The sequence below is a fragment of the Centruroides sculpturatus genome, unplaced genomic scaffold, assembly GCF_000671375.1.
Source record: "Centruroides sculpturatus isolate CEXI.00-Female unplaced genomic scaffold, Cexi_2.0 scaffold719, whole genome shotgun sequence".
In the NCBI taxonomy this organism is placed as follows: Eukaryota; Metazoa; Arthropoda; class Arachnida; order Scorpiones; family Buthidae; genus Centruroides; species Centruroides sculpturatus.
In genome coordinates, this window is record NW_019384910.1 from 274,414 (window position 1) to 291,979 (window position 17,566).

The window sequence follows — 17,566 nt, forward strand, 5'->3', positions numbered from 1 at the left end:
GTACTTACTGAAGTAAGCTATATATATATATATATATACAGGGTGTCTCAGTTAAACGTTTCAGAACTTCTAAGAGGGGTAGGGTGCATCCCGACGACTCAGAATCATATAGCAATGTAGGGTTGGAAATGCTTTCCTGAAGTGTTGGTGTACACAGAAACAGCTAACCTTGGTGCAGGCTTACAAAGAAATTTATGGCTGGGAATATGCTGCACTAGATATCGTTCTGCATACAAGCGCTGTGCGGCTGGCACACTACAATCTGCAGGCTTGTACACCGAATGCATATCGGCTAACTCTGGCCTTTTGCAAAATGAAGATTCCCTGCAAGAATGCTCGGATTTAAGTAAATAAAAGCCAAATACAGTGATTATGTATTAGTTAGGTAGTTATACTATTCTTTTCCATTAACATTGCTTTGATGAGAATTTACAGACCTGTTCTGATTCAGAACGATGAAAATTACAATCTGAAAATTTTATAATATCAATTACTGTCTAATTTTGATACTTCAAAAGATTGAATAAATGTTTATTTTTGTAGATAAATATGAAGCAGGCAGTAAATTTGGATTTCTTGAGATAAGAGTGGAAGTATGGAATAAAGGTGAGTTAATTTTATAAATTGCTGAGTAAGCTTTTAGGTTAATGTCAGACGAATGAAAATGCACAGGTGCTATTTTTTGATTTATGGTGTCAGTCGTTGGACAGACAGTTTTTCATGGATTGTATTAGTACAGTAGAGTGTCGTTTATCCGAATCAATTGGGGAGTGAGGTTGTCCGGATAACCAGTTATGTACGAAAAAATATATTAACCTATCTCAGGGGTCGGAATTAGCGGCTCGCGAGCTGCATGCGGCTCTTTGCATAGAAGTTTGCAGCTCTTCGGACATAAACTCCAATTTCACCTCACCTCATTTCACCGCAGCCTTATAACTTATGCCTTTATGAGAGTCTTACGCCATCCTTACATGACCACACTCGTGTTGATCAATATGTGTCGCATAAGAGTGGTAGCATTTGAAGCATATCTATATGTATAACACATTGAACGCGTGTCTGTCCATCCGTGTAACGTTATGCCAAAAATGTCCACTAGAGGCGCCCCTGTCGTGTGTCGTATTTCGCACATTTAAATTAATATGCGGCTCTCTGGTACTTTTGTTATCCTGTTTTCATGACAATTTGGCTGTTCTCACTTGACAAACTGCCGACCCCTGACCTAACCTATGTTGAAATTTTTCTCCATTGCGTGTCGCTTCACGTTGAATTTTCGCTAATATAAAGCCTAACATAAAGTTTTTAAAATATTGTATCGTTACAAATTATTTCTTTATTTTTTACAAAACAAAAATATATTGAAAAATATAAAAACAAAAAATTATACTTTAGAAGTTAATCTAGTATCAAAAATGTTCGACTGAGCACGACACACAGTCCTCAGAAAAACACCGCACAAAAGTGCCAGTGCTACCAGCTAAAACACACACACCAACAAAAAAAAAAATATTGGAGTAGCCAAACGTTGCAGCGCCACAGCATTAGCAAAAATTTAAATTTGCCGACTGGAATGCTTTTGGATAACTGGCTTTCGGATAAATGGCACTCTACTGTAATTACTTTATTTTGGATGTGCATATGTTGATACGAATCTTGTAGATTGCAATGTTTTCTTATTGTGTACAGAAGTTTTTAAAAATAAGATGATGTAGGCAATATTTGGGTACACTCTTGATTTGTAACGGGTCTTCCTTTTTCTGATTTCTCTTTATATAAAGTTTAAATGAAGTTCCTCTCAGTTATAGCTCCTCATTAATTTGTCAATGTTACTGTCATTTTTCATGCTTCTTGTATGACTAGTGTAACTCCCAGTGTGCAATGGTCACGTAATGTCACGAGATTAGCATGGGCAATCCTACAGTAAATCTGTGCATCTGAACGTGATTGTCCTTGTCTGTCCGATCGCTCCCATGTTATATGCACTCCCGTAACAGACATAAAATCACGCTCGCATGACGTTATCACAAGTTCATTTTATGGGTAATAAGAGCAGTTAACAGACATTAAAGTATTGTATTTTTGATAATTTAAGATTTAAAGCCTGATATCACTACTTTGGATAGTCTGCATATGGCATGTAACTTCAATGATGATTTATATTCCGCCCCAGTCTGAATTTTTTGAAGATTGGTTATAACTGATGTGTACACACCTTTTTTTTTGAGAATCTATTTTTTAAATATTTCTAACACTTTCGGATTTGTATTTTAGGTAAATTTACTAGCATCTGAAAAGATTACCTGCATTTGAAATTGCAATGTATGGAGTGGATTTGACTAAACGGAGTAGAAAGTGCGGAGATGAATGGCATTTGATCTTTTGGACACAAATCTGAAAATTTTGTTGCGGTATTAGCGAAACAAATCCACCTCTTCCAAGTTGATATTTCACTGGAGTAACTGGGTAAGATTTTACTTATAACATTATATTCCTTAGAATAGAATGATGATATAATATCGCCCCAGTCTTAATATTCTTGAAGATTGATTGTACTGATTAGAAATTGTTGTGTAGATAGCTTGCTTTTAGAGAACAAAATTTTGATTTGCTGCTGTTACTCCTAGGAATTCGATGGTTGAAATTCAAGTTGTCAAATAAACCTGAGTGTTCAGATTGGATTGGTATGACTGAAATTGTGAGTACTTTTTTATTATGCTTTATTTATGGTTGGGAACATATGGACAGATACGTATTAAATTATATACTTTATGTTTAGTACGTAATTTGTCTACAAGGACTTACTTTATTACTAGGACTTGATTCTGCAGTTTAAGAAAACATCAGAAAAAGTCTTATTTTTCAGCAGAATGCACGTTACATGATATCATTGTGTTTTGGACATGTTGGCCCCTCATCAGCAGGTTTACAACCAACAATTTATAAAAATATGCCCAACAATAAAAGAAATAAAATAAAACTTAGATTTTTGTTTTTTGAATACATCAACATTCAAAAGCATTAATAACACAAATCCAATCATACCTCTATTCCTATATACACTAATAATAGCTATAAGTTACAATCATAAGAGCTGTCTAAAACTTACACAATTGTTCTTTTATCAGTACTCGGACAATATCTTATCACGAGATTATCACTCCTTTTATACCTCGCCCCTCATTCCCTCAGTTGATGATTCTGTTCCATGATTGGTGTATTTCCCTTCCTAAATTGTTGTTCATTCTATTTGTCTTGCTATGTGGATATGTTTGTATAATTGCCTTTTTAAAATTTATTTTTATAGCGCTCAAATCTGTTTCGCATCCTTTTGTATTACAATGTTCTGCCACTGCTGAATTTGCATAATTGCTTTTGATGGTGTGAATATGTTCTTTTATCTGTGTTTTTAATTTCCTTTGTTTCTCCAATCTGTTTTCTTTTGTTCACAACTGCAATCAAACGAATATATTATGCATTTTTCTTGTTATGTTGTTTTAGATTCTCTCAAATAAATTTGGTATATACATCAATTTTACAGACTGTTTTCCTTTATCAAATTGTTTTTTCGGCTATTCGTCACTTTCTAATTTTTGTATCCATTTTTCTAATAATGTTTTTGGGTAGTTGTTTAATACGAACATTTTAACTATATCTTTTTTCCCATTTTTGAATTTCTATTTTACTTGTTCTATTTTTGATTTTATCCATATATATTAAATTTCATGCTTATTGGAACTATAGATTTATAATTAATTACTTTAGGAATCTGCATAGTCTTTACGTATGTTTTTTTATATATCAATTTATCTTTTCTATTGTTATATGTAAATAGTTAATACTATTATCTTTCTGTTTCAACTTCAAATTTGATATTTTCTTTTGTGGTTAGCTTGTTCTAATATTTAAATTCTCATTTGTTTTTCTTTGATCAAATATAATAGTCAGTCATCCACATACCTGCCATAAAATTCAATACCTTGTATATTACTAATTTATTCATCTATCTGTATCGTGAATATTTCTGCCAGCCTTGGACCTATGCAAGTTCCCGTGGGTTTGGGTGTAGAATTTATCATCAAACTGGAAATAATTGTTTTCGATAATTAATCAGCATAATTTAATTAACCATTCTGGTGCATCTATTTTTCATAACGAATTTTTAATGTCTTCGTTAGTAATGCTTGGGTACATATTTTTTATATCCAGCAATATGAATTTCATATTTTTTAATCATTCATCTTAAGTTTTTTATACTTCAGATATTTCTAATAAATTTATTTTTCAAATATTTTTCTTAATAATAATAATAAAGACCCAGTTAACTATATTATTATGCATTTTTACTTTTATATTGAATTTAGGTGTTCTGTTATCTTTATATATTTGATGTCTTCTTCTGTTATTAATTGGTGTATTTTTAAATTTTCTAAATCCTTATCCAATAATTTTATTAGCTGTTTAATTGGATCCTTTTCTAGTTGTTTATATCTTCCTTCTTGGATTCATTCCGTGATTACTTCAATTTTTCTTTCATTTTTCATAGTTATTACTTGTTTTGTCCCCTTGTAATAATTCTAAATTGTATGATAACTTTTTTGATTAAATAATAATTTAAAAAAAATAATAAATTTTGTAGTAAATTTATTTTTTGTTTTAGAAATTACTGGTCATAAACCAGCTGACGAGGGACTAACAGGTCTGAAACGCAATGATATTGTGTAACGTGTGTTTGTGTGAAAAATACTTTTTCTGATGTTTTTTTTTTTTTCTTATTGCAGAATCAAGTCACCAGTATAGTAAGTCCTGGTAATAAAATAGTCCTTGTAGACAAATTACATACTAAACATGGACAGATGTTGTTTGCATTGAATTATTTAGGCCAGGGCTGCCCAATTAATTTCAGAGGCAGGCTACAATTTCAATTCATGTCAGCCGGCAGGGCCACCTAGTGAATCGTACTTGCTTACACTCGTGATTCTTCTATGAATGGATAGGTATTTAGATTAAACAAAGCTTTAAGTTGCACATGTTTTAATAATACCTAATAAAAAATACATCAATGAGATCTAAGAAGATTATTAGCTAATAATTTTTCAATATTTGGTGACAACAATTTAATTTTAATACACAATGGTCAACTCAAAACTAATAGAACAAGTGTAGTAAATACATAGGTTAGGTATTAACAGCGGTGTGGCATTGACTCAAGTCATAGTTCATTCCGCATTCGACCAATCACGTGGCGGTTGGGATTGTTGGTAGTACGACATTGCGCATGGTGACAGCCTACCTCTACTGTGGGCGGGCAAATTCAAATGTGTTGGCAGGCCTGGGTTTGGGCAGTCTTGATTTAGGCACAGAACATAGTGGTAAAATAGCAGAGTTCAGTTTCTTCATTATCATCTCCTAAGTAAAAGACTTCAACTTCCTCAATTGTCTGAGTGGAATTGTCAATGGTGCATGGCGATAGACCAGCCTCTTATGCCCTTATTTCATTTGAAAAAATGATTTGCCATACTAAAATTAAAGTAAACTTCATTAACCAACATTTTTAAAATTTATAATGCCATATGACATGATAAAGTTATTTGTATTGTTTGAAGTTTTAGATTTACTGTTTACAAATATTATTTTAAGATAGTTATGTTTATGAGATGGAAATGCAAGGGACATTTTCATCATTAGTACAATTTATGATTGTTACTGTAACCAAGCATTGACAAATGAGTGGTCATGAATAGCAAGCCACATCTGCAGCCAATATAAACATTGGATGGGAGTCTGAGATGGGTCAGATTTTATCCACTTCAAAATTAGCTAGAATGCATTTAAAGAAATGAAAAATCTCATATTTTGGGTGTGTGTGTTAAATGCACATATCCACAAAAATTTAGGAGAGGGACTCCCTGCTTGAGTTTAAAAGGAACCTGATTAGTGCATTATTCCAAAACATAGTGGAAGTATACAGTCAGAACTGGTTCACCTTTGCCTAGATGCCTCATGGGTCGGTACTTACTGAGGAATTAAAAAAAGGGTAAAAATGTGTGTAGATACTTTGAGATTTTGTTTTTTCCTTGCAGCAACGTGTTTTTGTTTTGTCTAATGAGTGGTGACCTTGGTAGGACTTATTGCTCTACATTCCTGACATTTAGTATCAGTCAACATTGAAAATAGCTATCCAATTTAAAAGGTTTTTAAGAAATGATTTTACAACCAATTAGTTGCAGCAATTCTCCCATATGTAAACGATGGAGAGTACAGGTATACCTTGCCTTACGTCAGTAATTGGCTCCAGGAGAGGCGACTTTAGTCGAAAAACGACGTAAGTCGAATTTACTTGTCACTAGGTTAAACCACAAATAACCGTTCCCGGTTCCGTATTTTATTTATAAATGCATTTTTAATAATATGTGGTTAATAAGAATCTATTTTAAGCTTACAAACAAACTTTAGTTCTTAATATAGTATAGAAAAAAGTAGTCTAAATTTACAAATTCATATACGTACAGTACATACTTGTAAATGTACATGTTTACAATTTGGCGATGTTTACAGTACATCGCGGACTCTTTATTTGTGAATGTGGTTTGCTCTAAGACGTTATAAAATAAGATGATTTTGTAAGGTTAAATAACAAATACAGTTATTAAAATTATCTTGTGACAGCAGAAAATAAACAAATTTATATTAAATTTACCAATATCGAGCGACGCTGACAACGATGTCAAACGGTAGATATTGGAGCTACTGTGGAAAACACCAATATTGAACATTTAAAGACCGCTAAATAAGACAACACAGAAACACAGATGTTTTCATGTTTTGTTCTCTAGGATTTATGATTATATTACCAACATTTACTGTACATATTTTAATATGATTTTATGTGCTATAACGCTTTTCTAGTGATATTACAACTCTGATATTTGTGGCGGATGGACGTAAAGTCGAATAAAATGACTTAAACGTGATTTTTATTTTTCCATATATTTTTTGACAAACAACATATAATCGAACGACGCAACTCGAGGTATACCTGTATTATTTTTGCAGTAGATTATGCTTCTGACTAGATACTTATTGGTTTAAATAGACAAAAACCAATTGGTTTAAATCACCTCCAATATTACTAGCAGAATAAAAAGCATGGGTTATCTGCATTTAAGAGTGATCACTCCATGTGAATCACTTATAAAAAAATAACAATTTATAAAGCAGAGATGGCTAACACAAGGACTGCAGGCCACTTTATGGCCTGCATGATAATGGAAGGAAAAAATCAATACGAATCGCCGACTTCCTGATTTAAAAGCCTTGTGGAAATTTTTTTCCAAAATTGTCTATCCAGAAATGCATAATCTTGCCCTATGTTTTGTGTGCATATTCTTAATGTTAAATTGTCAGGTGATTCTAATAAAAACTAAATTATTTTGCATTTCTCATTCTCTTTGCATGTACTTTGACACCAAGTATAAGCTTGTCTCATTGCTACTAATTGTTAGTGAATCTTCTGTGTTAAATATTATTAGCCAACAGACAAGAGAAGGGAGCACCAGCCAAAAATGCATAGTGGCACTTGGAACAATTAGTTTAAAGTACGTAGGAAAATAAAGTGGATATGGAAAAGTTCACTCGTTTCCTGTGCCTGAGATTTGGATATTAGGCATTGATGCTAATAGATTTCAGTGATTTAAAGATCAGAATGGAGTCTGATTTAATGAAAAGTTTCCTTGTTGGCATTTACAGTTTTTATAAAGCTTGTCCTTTCACTGAAAATTAAGCTTTTTGCCGTCTTATAATTACTTAAGATTTTGAAAAATATCAACGGGTGGCACCACAGTTTTAAACATTGCTGATAGATTATTGAAGTGCACCCACTCATTTCTGATTAGCTAAGATTGCATTCAGTTTTAAATAACTGAAACTCGACAATATTTTTTGAGTAGTTTGTGGATTTGAGAGCAATTGTTTCAAAGATGCTGCAATGCTGTTTGTTTGGGTCTTATGTTTGAAACTAATACTATCAAGACAACTCCCTGTCTGAGTTATAGATTAATGTTAATTTTTATGATGAATATTTTTGACAAGCATATGTCAGAATTTGCTGTTGATGCTTTATTTTCTGATTTTCTATGGGATTACCTTGTGTAATCTTGTTATGCATATGGCTAATCTATATAATAATTACATTCTTTTCTTCAGGCACCTGTCAAATTGTGTAGTGGAGATCAAGAAAAGGATCTGAATTGTGAAGTTATGTTGAAAACATTGTAAGTATTTAGTTTGGAGATGGCTATTAAAATAAACTAAATTAATTAAGATATAAAAATTGTTATCAAATCAGTTAATAACTAATTTGTGTGTGTATGTATACAACACAATGTCTGTTTACAAATAATTGATAAAATAAGCTGCTTTCTTGTCTGAAATTAACAATTTTACGTAAGAGTGGGGTCAAAGTCATTTGTTTTCTGTAGCTAGCGCTTATAGTACTTGCTTTGGAACTATATATTATAATTACCAACAGAAGGATCTAATTTTGTTAATAGGAAACAATTTATTGTATCCTGTCTTATCTAATTTAACAGGTAAATGTGTATTACACTTCTGGAGAATGTGGATAAGGGGGATTTGGGTAGTCAGAATGAGATTTCAATTGGGACAAATAGTTTGCTTTATAACATCAAAAGTTCCACATCGATTATTGTCTTGTGGAATGTTGAAAATTCATTATCCTTTACGCTATAAAACATTTCAAGACAAGGTGTGTCCATGCTGGTATTCACTGAAATGTTTATCACTCGGCAAGCACACATACAAGTGATCTATTTGCCAAGCATTGATTTGTTGACAGTGCCAAATGTTTACCATATCTAGAAAATGGGCAATACTTGAACAGTAATTTGTGCCACTGCTTTTATAGTTGAGTAATTCATATTTGTTCATGAAAAAGAATCCTAAAAGATGGTAGATGGTATCACTTCATCAAAGAAAATTTTGAATGCAAAAGAGGAAAACAACGATTTGTTATACTGTGTACATTTTTATGCTTTGTAATAGATGTGAAGTTTTATTTTAGTTGCCTCTTATATTAGACAACCTTTGAACCTATTTCCATTTCTCATATACAATAAGTACTTTTTAAAAATATTTTACACCATAAATTAACCACAAAAAAATGGTTTTCTTAAGACTGGACTCCAAGGAAAGAAAACATCAGACAAATTCAACAAGATTGGAACCAAACTAGAACGTTCAGACTGTTATAGTACCTTGATATAGCTATGTTTTTATATCTCCTCTCCCTCGTTCTCCTTCCCTTTTCCGCCGGCTAAACACCTCGTGTACGGCCAAAGTCATGTATTTATATCAACAGTACATATACAATGAATGGCATGACTGGAACAAACAGCTCAACAATAAACTACACATCATAAAATCAGACAACAGAAAAAACTGAAAAGAAATACTTGCCCGACTGAGAACAGGACGTGACTAACAGCTATCTAATATAATAAGCATATCTGTTGGACATCCATTGTTAACTTGCCACACCCTGCTTAAAAACCGATGTATATTACTAATGTGCCCTCTGTATAAAACAGCCAGAGAACACTTCAAATATTTTGAGACAACTAAACTACAGAATATGCTAGATCAGGCATGGCCAACATACGGCCCATCTAATGAATTTATGCAGCCCGCGATTAATCTTTCAAAAATAGCTAGAGTAGTCCAAATAGCTTGACGAAAAATTCTGACACCTAACAAAAAAAGATCAACAACTCACCGTGTGTTTAGAGTAGGGAATTCGATCCCGGTCCTTATTTCTAATCCCGGGATTTCGGGATTATACTTAGTCGATCCCGGGATTATTTCGGTATTGAGGATTAATAAAAAATAAGAAAATCTTACAGAAATCAACAAATCAAAATTTAGACAAAAATCAACATATTTTACAGGATACACCTAGCTAATTTAATCACTCTAACTAATCAGACTCAGAGTCAGACTAACCAGACTTAAAATCACTCAGTCTTCATGTTAAATTTATTCTTTTTTAAGCATCACTGAGATCTCTTTAAACTCACATAAATTGAAAAAACCTTTATGTAACAAACTATGCAAATAAACGTTGAAAATTAACAAAAATCTCTCTTAACATCGACTAAATAGACTACTTTCATATAACAACCTAGTAAGTAGGTAGTAAAGTAAGTTTCTTAGCAAAAAGTATTTAAAAATAATATTAATCAGTCACATTTTTCTTAAATATAAAGAAAACTAATCTAATAGGAACATTCTAATTTGAATTGCGAAAATATGATCTGAGAAATAACAACGCATCCTGTGTCTCATCACCAAGTCTGCTTCTCAATTTGTTGCACATATATGCAGCTGCTGAGAAAACGCGTTTAGGTTTGATGGAAGTTGGAGGAATCGTTAGTAAATACTTATAAGCCCGTTCTAGTTATAGCTTCGAGGACACGGGGAGGTTGGAAGAAAACAGTCCGGTCGACACAGATCGGGATTGTAGGAGTAAAGGCTACAATCCCGATTGTTTCGATCATTGTAAGCATGCCTTTCTAAAAATAAACACGTTAATTTTGTAAATTCGGTCTCTGTGTGAGTCTCTCAGCATCCAGCAAACCACTACTCCCAAACGTAAAAAGACTTTCTCGCATCATCCTGACAGATCACGGGCAAGGCGGGGGTCGTAACCTTTTCACCTAAGGTCGACCCCCCTAAGCGAGAGGCGTCGGGTCTATATTAACCACACTGGCAAAACAAGATGGCTGACACATTGACAGGTAAAACGCACTGAGTAGTGCTCTCGACTGCGCCAGAAAATCGATTGGCGCCCGCGAAAATTCAAAAATACAAAAATGAAGTATATTACCAAGTAACCCAGTGAAAACTGCTTGCCTATCCTTTTAGTTCAAAATACAAGAAGTTTTATTCCAAGCAAGCATCGCAAGCCCGCTAGGTTAATTTTTGCTGCTTGCTTGGAATAAAATTTCTCATATTTTATATTAAAATGATAGGCAAGCAATTCTGTAAAAGCACTGGCACTGAACGTTTCGCTTCATGCAGTCTATTTTGCAACTTTTTTAAAATGATGTCAATCCGGAAAATCTCGGGATTAGGAAAACTTAATCCCGAAAATTTTGGGACTGAAAAGTAGTCGGGATCCCTATTTTCGAGATCCCGGGATCAAATCCTCTAGTTTAGAGTTAACACCCCATTACAAATAACTTAAGCACAGAGTAGAATGTTCATAATGTATGATAATGTGAAAAATGTATCTGAAATCCCTATATACAATTCAGTCTCTACGGGGTGACACCACAATGAGGTCTCACACCACCTCAAAATCTTCTAGGGCAGTCTCTGGTTTGGCCCTTGGGCAAAAACTGTTGGCCACCCCTGTGCTAGATGATAAATTCAACCTATATTAATATATCTGAAGGCAATAAATTTATGTAAAGAATTTAGAACAATCCTACCTAGGCCCTCGTGCCACAAACCCAAAATCCAACCAACAAAAGGATTATTCAGGTTTTAACAAAATTAATGTGTACTACGGCATGTGCTTGATCTTAGAACATCATTTTTTTGGCTACATTAAATACTATTTTATTTACTTCTATGTAATTTTGATTCTAAATCAATTTCTTATGCTCTATTTTAAATGTTGGTTATTTTTGGTATGTAAAGCAAAGTTTTCTTATTAAAACTTATTTTTATTTCAGATTTAAGCATATGTCATCTAAAAGAAAATAAGACGAACCATCTATCTGGGCTGCTTTTCAGAGGTATCATTAGACATTCCCTCTGATGCGACACGTTGCCAAATCCTTAAGACAGTGACAAAAAATTCACTATGGATGTTCCATGCTCAAGATTTACAGGCCTCTTGTCCACTCAAAGCTGGATTATGGATGTGTTGTGTAAATAATTATGCATGATGATCTACTCTTCAGATGCTGGATCAAATCCACCATCACATACTGCTTGATTGCTCTGCCTTCAAGACCAGGCGTAGACAGTATTTTGGGACAGAGATTCTGGTCCAGTGGCTCAATCTTTATAATGTATTGGACTTTTTAAAGGTCACTAATTTGTATAAAGAGATTTATTTATTTTTCACCTTTTTGTGTTTTGTTGTTTGTTTGTTAATATGTATATACTCGTTTTTTTTGTTATTTTATATATTATATACATATTGAGTTGGGAAAATTAACCATTTGGCGTGGCGCAGCTCGGCCCTTGCGCCAAAAAACTGCAACCAACCGTCAAACGGCCCACCAGTGAACAAGTGATTCCATTCCCAGAACACTGGGAGTTCAGTTGTGGGTTCACGTCTCACTGGGAGGGGCTGCCACGTGGAGTTTCCCAGTTTTCTCCACATTTGAATAGGGCCACTTATTCTTTCCAAGACCTTTGAAAGCATCCCAAGACAGATTGCCCAGGTGTAGAACGACTAGCCGAACATGTGAAATGAATAAACCACTACACAATAACAATAAACTATACAAGATCAAGCCTATGATAGAAAATTGGACACCAATGAAGTTTGACTGGAGATATGAAGTAACTTACTCGTAGTTGTAAGATCAAACTTTCAAGTATTAAATTTCTATATTTTTTAAAATGTAACGAAAATCCAAAATTAAAGAACTGGAAACATTAATGTCTCGACTGTCCTATTTAACTACACATACAAGATATACCTGTTCTTGAAATTACTGTCTTTCCAGAGAATATACTATAGAAACACCTGTTAAGAATGTTAGCATACAAGGACAAACTGCAGTAGTGGATTATGTTCCTGAGGCCCTAGCACAATTTTGTTATAAGGCCCTTTATGTAAAATTTTTTTAAACAAGTATACAGTAAATTTGAGATAGGTAACTGTTTCTAGACTGCAAAATTAAAATTTTCACTAAATTTTTTTGTACCCCTAGGCGTCAGTTATCTAGTATCCCCCCATTGATAGAGAAGCTGTGTTTCTGTAAGAAGCAGACTTCCAGGGGCATCGGATAATTGCGTCAGTGATGGTCTAGGATCCATTCGTATTCGTTTGTTCGATTAATCGATAAAAACCGTAGAGTTCTAAATGTTTTTAACATTGTACACGTTTTTTTCTGCATATCCTTATAGATGGGACATACCAAATCGTAATATCACTAGTTTAACAATATAACCCAACCGATAGGAGTTTACTGGTATGTTTTCAAGTTATAAATCAACTGGCGATTCATATAATGGGGCGAGGGTGGCTAATTACCTAGCAGGCAAGCGGCTAACGGGTCCTGGATAGAATCTGGAAGCGTTATGGTGTGTAGTAGTGTTTCTCATTTCCCGGTCTTTTGCTTGTCCCGGGATAAAAGTGAAGTGTTTCCAGGCTATAAGTGTTCGTTTTCGAGATTGTAGTAGTACTGTTGCTGTCTAGTATTGATTTGTTTACCTCGGTTGCTTTACTAGAAACATCAAGGTTCATACTTGTAGACTTCTACTGGTTTGTATCCTTGCCCAATTTATACAACCTGGCGTTACGCGGTTAAATAACACAAACATATGCACACACAAAAACAAGTTTTTAGTGTTTATTCTCCGAGGGTAATTTGTAAATCGACTGTAATTATTTTTTTAAATCGATAATTTATAGTTTAATTAATCAAGTGTTGCTTTGTTTAAACGGGAGATTTTTCGTGTCAATCTCCTTACTTTCCATTGACAAAGTACAATCACCCCCATTTTCTTTGCTTTTTATATTTCTTAACAACTCAAGTTTACTTAATATAAATCTTAGTCATTAAATCACGCTTCGAGGTAACGAATATTGTTAAATCCGTTAGATCACACCCTTTGTTCTACTTTATTTTAATGTAGAAGAAAGTATAGATCGGTATCTCTATCGATATATATTATTATTAAGCGATATTTTCAATGGCTCCAACTACTGAGGTTCAGACATTTCGAGTGTTGAAGTATTACAAATAATAATAGCGAGGTTGCGGCAGAAGTTTTCATCTGTAAAACGTGAACGTCGTAGTGTTCTGGTGACATCAATGCACGTATTGTAGTGTAATCCGTATGACAATTTAGAATTTCCTATTCAAATCCGAATTGAAAGTTTGGTATAATTGTTAAGAGGAAAGGAATAGAGAACATTATGAGAGGGAAGGTTCTTCTTTATTTTGTGTATCGGAAAGGTGATTGTAACGGTGTCGAGACTTCCACGAAATGTAAACAACGGGTCGTTAACACCCGAGCGAATCGAAGGCTGCATTTAAATAGAGGAAACTTTCATGCCCTGACCCTAATATTGCCAAATTAATTCCGAAGGAAAAGTTCGATTGATAGATGGCGCTGAGTTTGCAAGATCTTATCGGCATATTCCCTTGTTACTGTGACGTAATTTGAAATTATTCTGGTGCGCGCGATTGGATCCGGCTTATACCTATCGTTTCCGTGGAAACGAATGAAGAATCTCCGTTTTTTTAGACCCAATCCTTCAATAATTGATACTTTAAGAGATTGCTGCAATGATACAGTTACTATGTAACTGTTTCCACACGCTGTACCGGTACATACATTCAATTAATTCGCCTATTACTAAAGTAAAGTGGTCCTAGTCTCCTTTTCTACTATTAGATCTCTATTGTGTAGAATATAATATGGTGTATTTTTACTTTCTTGCCAAGTGTATAGAGTAGAATGAATAACAAAGACTTTTCCTCTTGATATGACGAGTCCTGTAAGGAGGTCAGTGAATGACCTTCTGGGTCAGTTTTAAATTTAAAAGCATTGAGTAGCCCTTCGACTGAGCGAATAGCAGAAATACAACGCTTTACAATTAGCCAAGGACAAGGCCAATATGGAAGACGGAAGAACTATAAATAAAAGCATCCTCATTGTGGTGTTGGCCAACGGAGGAACGACCCTGGCCTACATGCTAGGCAGGAAATGGGTCACGGGTGTAACAACCTAGACCTAATGCATTCCCTTTCATCTCGTTCCCTTTATTCCAGGTTACTGCTTAAGTAACGTTAGCGTGGACGTGTTATTATATAACACTGGATTAGATCTCCCGGCATTGTTTTAATTTCTAGGGCACGTGATTTTAAATATATTTCTCTCTTCTGTCGTCACAAAATTACCGTTTATTTTTACCTTCGCCGACGACAACACCCCAACGTAATTTTAATTCTCATACGACATTTTCACTAGAACAAGACTACGCCCCGAGTGTGGAAAAACCTCTTTTCTTCGATGGCCTTCTATTTCTGGTCATAAATATAAAGTTTAATCAACTACTATCCTCTACTGCCTCCCGTTTCGACCAATTAGAGGGTTTTTTTTTTAATTTTGGGGACAAGATCAGGGTCGACGGTCTCCCTCTTCTTCCTACCGTTTGCACAGATTCTACTTTAGACAGGAAAGAAAACACTAGAGTTCACCAAAGTCTTCCTTGTACAGAAACAACTCCACTAATCTCTCGTACGGGATTTTATTTGGGGAAGAATGACGCTCGCGGATGACCTTTGACCTTCCTGTATTATACGGATCCTTCTCCGGACGGCAATAAATATTAATTAAACGCGAATAACGAATTGTTTCTGGAAGATGGGGGGTGGAAAATATGGAATCAAACTTTAATTAATGATTTAAAATATATATAATCAATAGAAATTGAATACAAGTAGCCTAAATCCTCTATTGTGTGCTGAAATTAACCCAGTTTACCTCGTTAAAATCATAATACGATCGTCATTCCTCGTTGAATATTTATTTTATTATCAAGGAAGTGATACTACACTCGTTTGTAATTTATTTAATCATAAAATTGATAGTTAAATTCAAGATAATCATAGTTTACAATCGCTAGTAAAAGTGCCGTATTGGTGTTTGCAAGTAAAAGGCAATAGAAACATTATCCTGTACGATATGTACTGTACTTTTCGCAACTCCCCTTAAAATGTACGCTAAATTTATACTATGTAAAGTCATTATCACACGATACAGTCGACCCCCCATAACACTGTTGATTATTCCGTTTTATATGAATTCCATGTTGTACGAGTCACTTAGATTTTACAAATACGTATGCCAGGCTGTGAACGGCTCACATATTTGTAAAATCTAAATGACTCGTACAACATGGAATTCATATAAAACGGAATAATCAATAGTATTATAGGGGGGTCGACTGTATTTTTGATACAACCCAAGGATTCTAGTACTGGAGTATTAGGAAACATGCTGTACACTTGTACGTTTATATGTGATTTCTAAATGCCCTAGGGCCTAGCATTTATTCGTATAAGGCAACACGACACACGGGTGATCTGCCGAGGGGGGTAAGCGGATCTTTTATGGGAAACTGGCCCCTATTTAAGCGTTGCTAACGCGAACTAGTAACGTATTCGACCACCGCGTGGCCCTAGATAAACACCCGTGTTATCTATGCCTAAAACCCCCTTCGAATACAAGGTTTAAATATTTTCTAATTGTTAAGATAACACCATCTTTCGGTGCAAGTGCACCTAAAATATAAACAGGATATTCAGTCGATTCGCTTGGTAATAACTTATGTATAGGAAATTTCAGACTTTTCCCCCTTTTATGCTAATTTTTACCTTCATTTTATTGTATAATTTAGTGGATTTAAGGTAATTTTATAAGAATTTAAAGTTAACAAGAAAAAAAAATCCAATAAATTTCAGGCATGTTGTTTTTTTTTTAGCTGTTTAGCACCGAATTTAGGTCATTTGCAAGCTTTCACCTTACCATTAAAATATTTTGAAGTTTTTTTACAATAAATAATACAAATATATTGTTTTTTTAACTTTCGTTAACTAATTATCATAATTAAATCTCCATATAAATAAGGATAAATTCATTTTATGTTTGCTGTTAATATAATTGAGTAAGCTCGCTGTCGGCTACTTGTGTATACTCGACACAAGCTGTAATTTAGGGCCTGTTAATAGCAGGTTTAAGTTTAAACGTGTTTTTTTTAGATATTATAGTGTTTGGTGGTGGAGAGAAAGGGCCTTTGTATGCTGTAAGCCACCCCAAATATTTCTGAAAATCTTGCAGAAGAATAAGGACTTTCAGGAAGAACAAGAGAAATAGGATTATTCTAGAGAGAAGATTGTTGAAATTCCTTATTTATGAAAAGAAATTTAAAATAGGATTGTTGGGAAGAAACATTTTGTTCCTATTTGCCTTAAAATTTTCTGAAAAAACGATCTCAATTTGGAACAAACAATCTTCTTAGAATAATATTTGTAGTAAGAGAGAAGTACAAGGAGAAGGGCTAAAACAGGCGAATAGAACGGGAAGGAGAACGGGAGAGGGGCAAGTGAGGAGCAAAGGAAAGGAGAACGGGAGAAAGGCAAGTGAAGAGCAAAGAGGAGGAGAACGGGAGAGGAGCAAGTGAAGAGCAAAGAGAAGGAGAACGGGAGAGGAGCAAGTGAAGAGCAAAGAGAAGGAGAACGGGAGAGGAGCAAGTGAAGAGCAAAAAGAAGGAGAACGGAAGGAGAACGGGAGAGGA

General features: G+C 34.3%; 1 protein-coding gene, 1 long non-coding RNA gene and 1 other non-coding gene across 7 annotated transcripts in view; 2 read left to right on the forward strand and 1 right to left on the reverse strand.

Moving 5' to 3' along the window:
- Positions 1–12,150, forward strand: part of LOC111631640 — a 14,480-nt gene extending 2,330 nt beyond the window's left edge. The window contains exons 2-6 of the long non-coding RNA XR_002757733.1: positions 544–606; positions 2,272–2,463; positions 2,625–2,695; positions 8,203–8,270; positions 11,754–12,150. This is a non-coding gene — a long non-coding RNA (uncharacterized LOC111631640). The remainder of the gene's footprint in view (positions 1–543; positions 607–2,271; positions 2,464–2,624; positions 2,696–8,202; positions 8,271–11,753) is intronic.
- LOC111631638 (poly [ADP-ribose] polymerase 2-like) overlaps positions 1–17,566 on the reverse strand; it is an 87,704-nt gene that overhangs the window by 46,641 nt on the left and 23,497 nt on the right. The gene's annotated exons all lie outside the window — the stretch shown is intronic.
- On the forward strand, positions 2,140–2,207 carry LOC111631644. Its single transcript, XR_002757736.1, has one exon. It is a non-coding gene; the product is annotated as a small nucleolar RNA SNORD31 (small nucleolar RNA).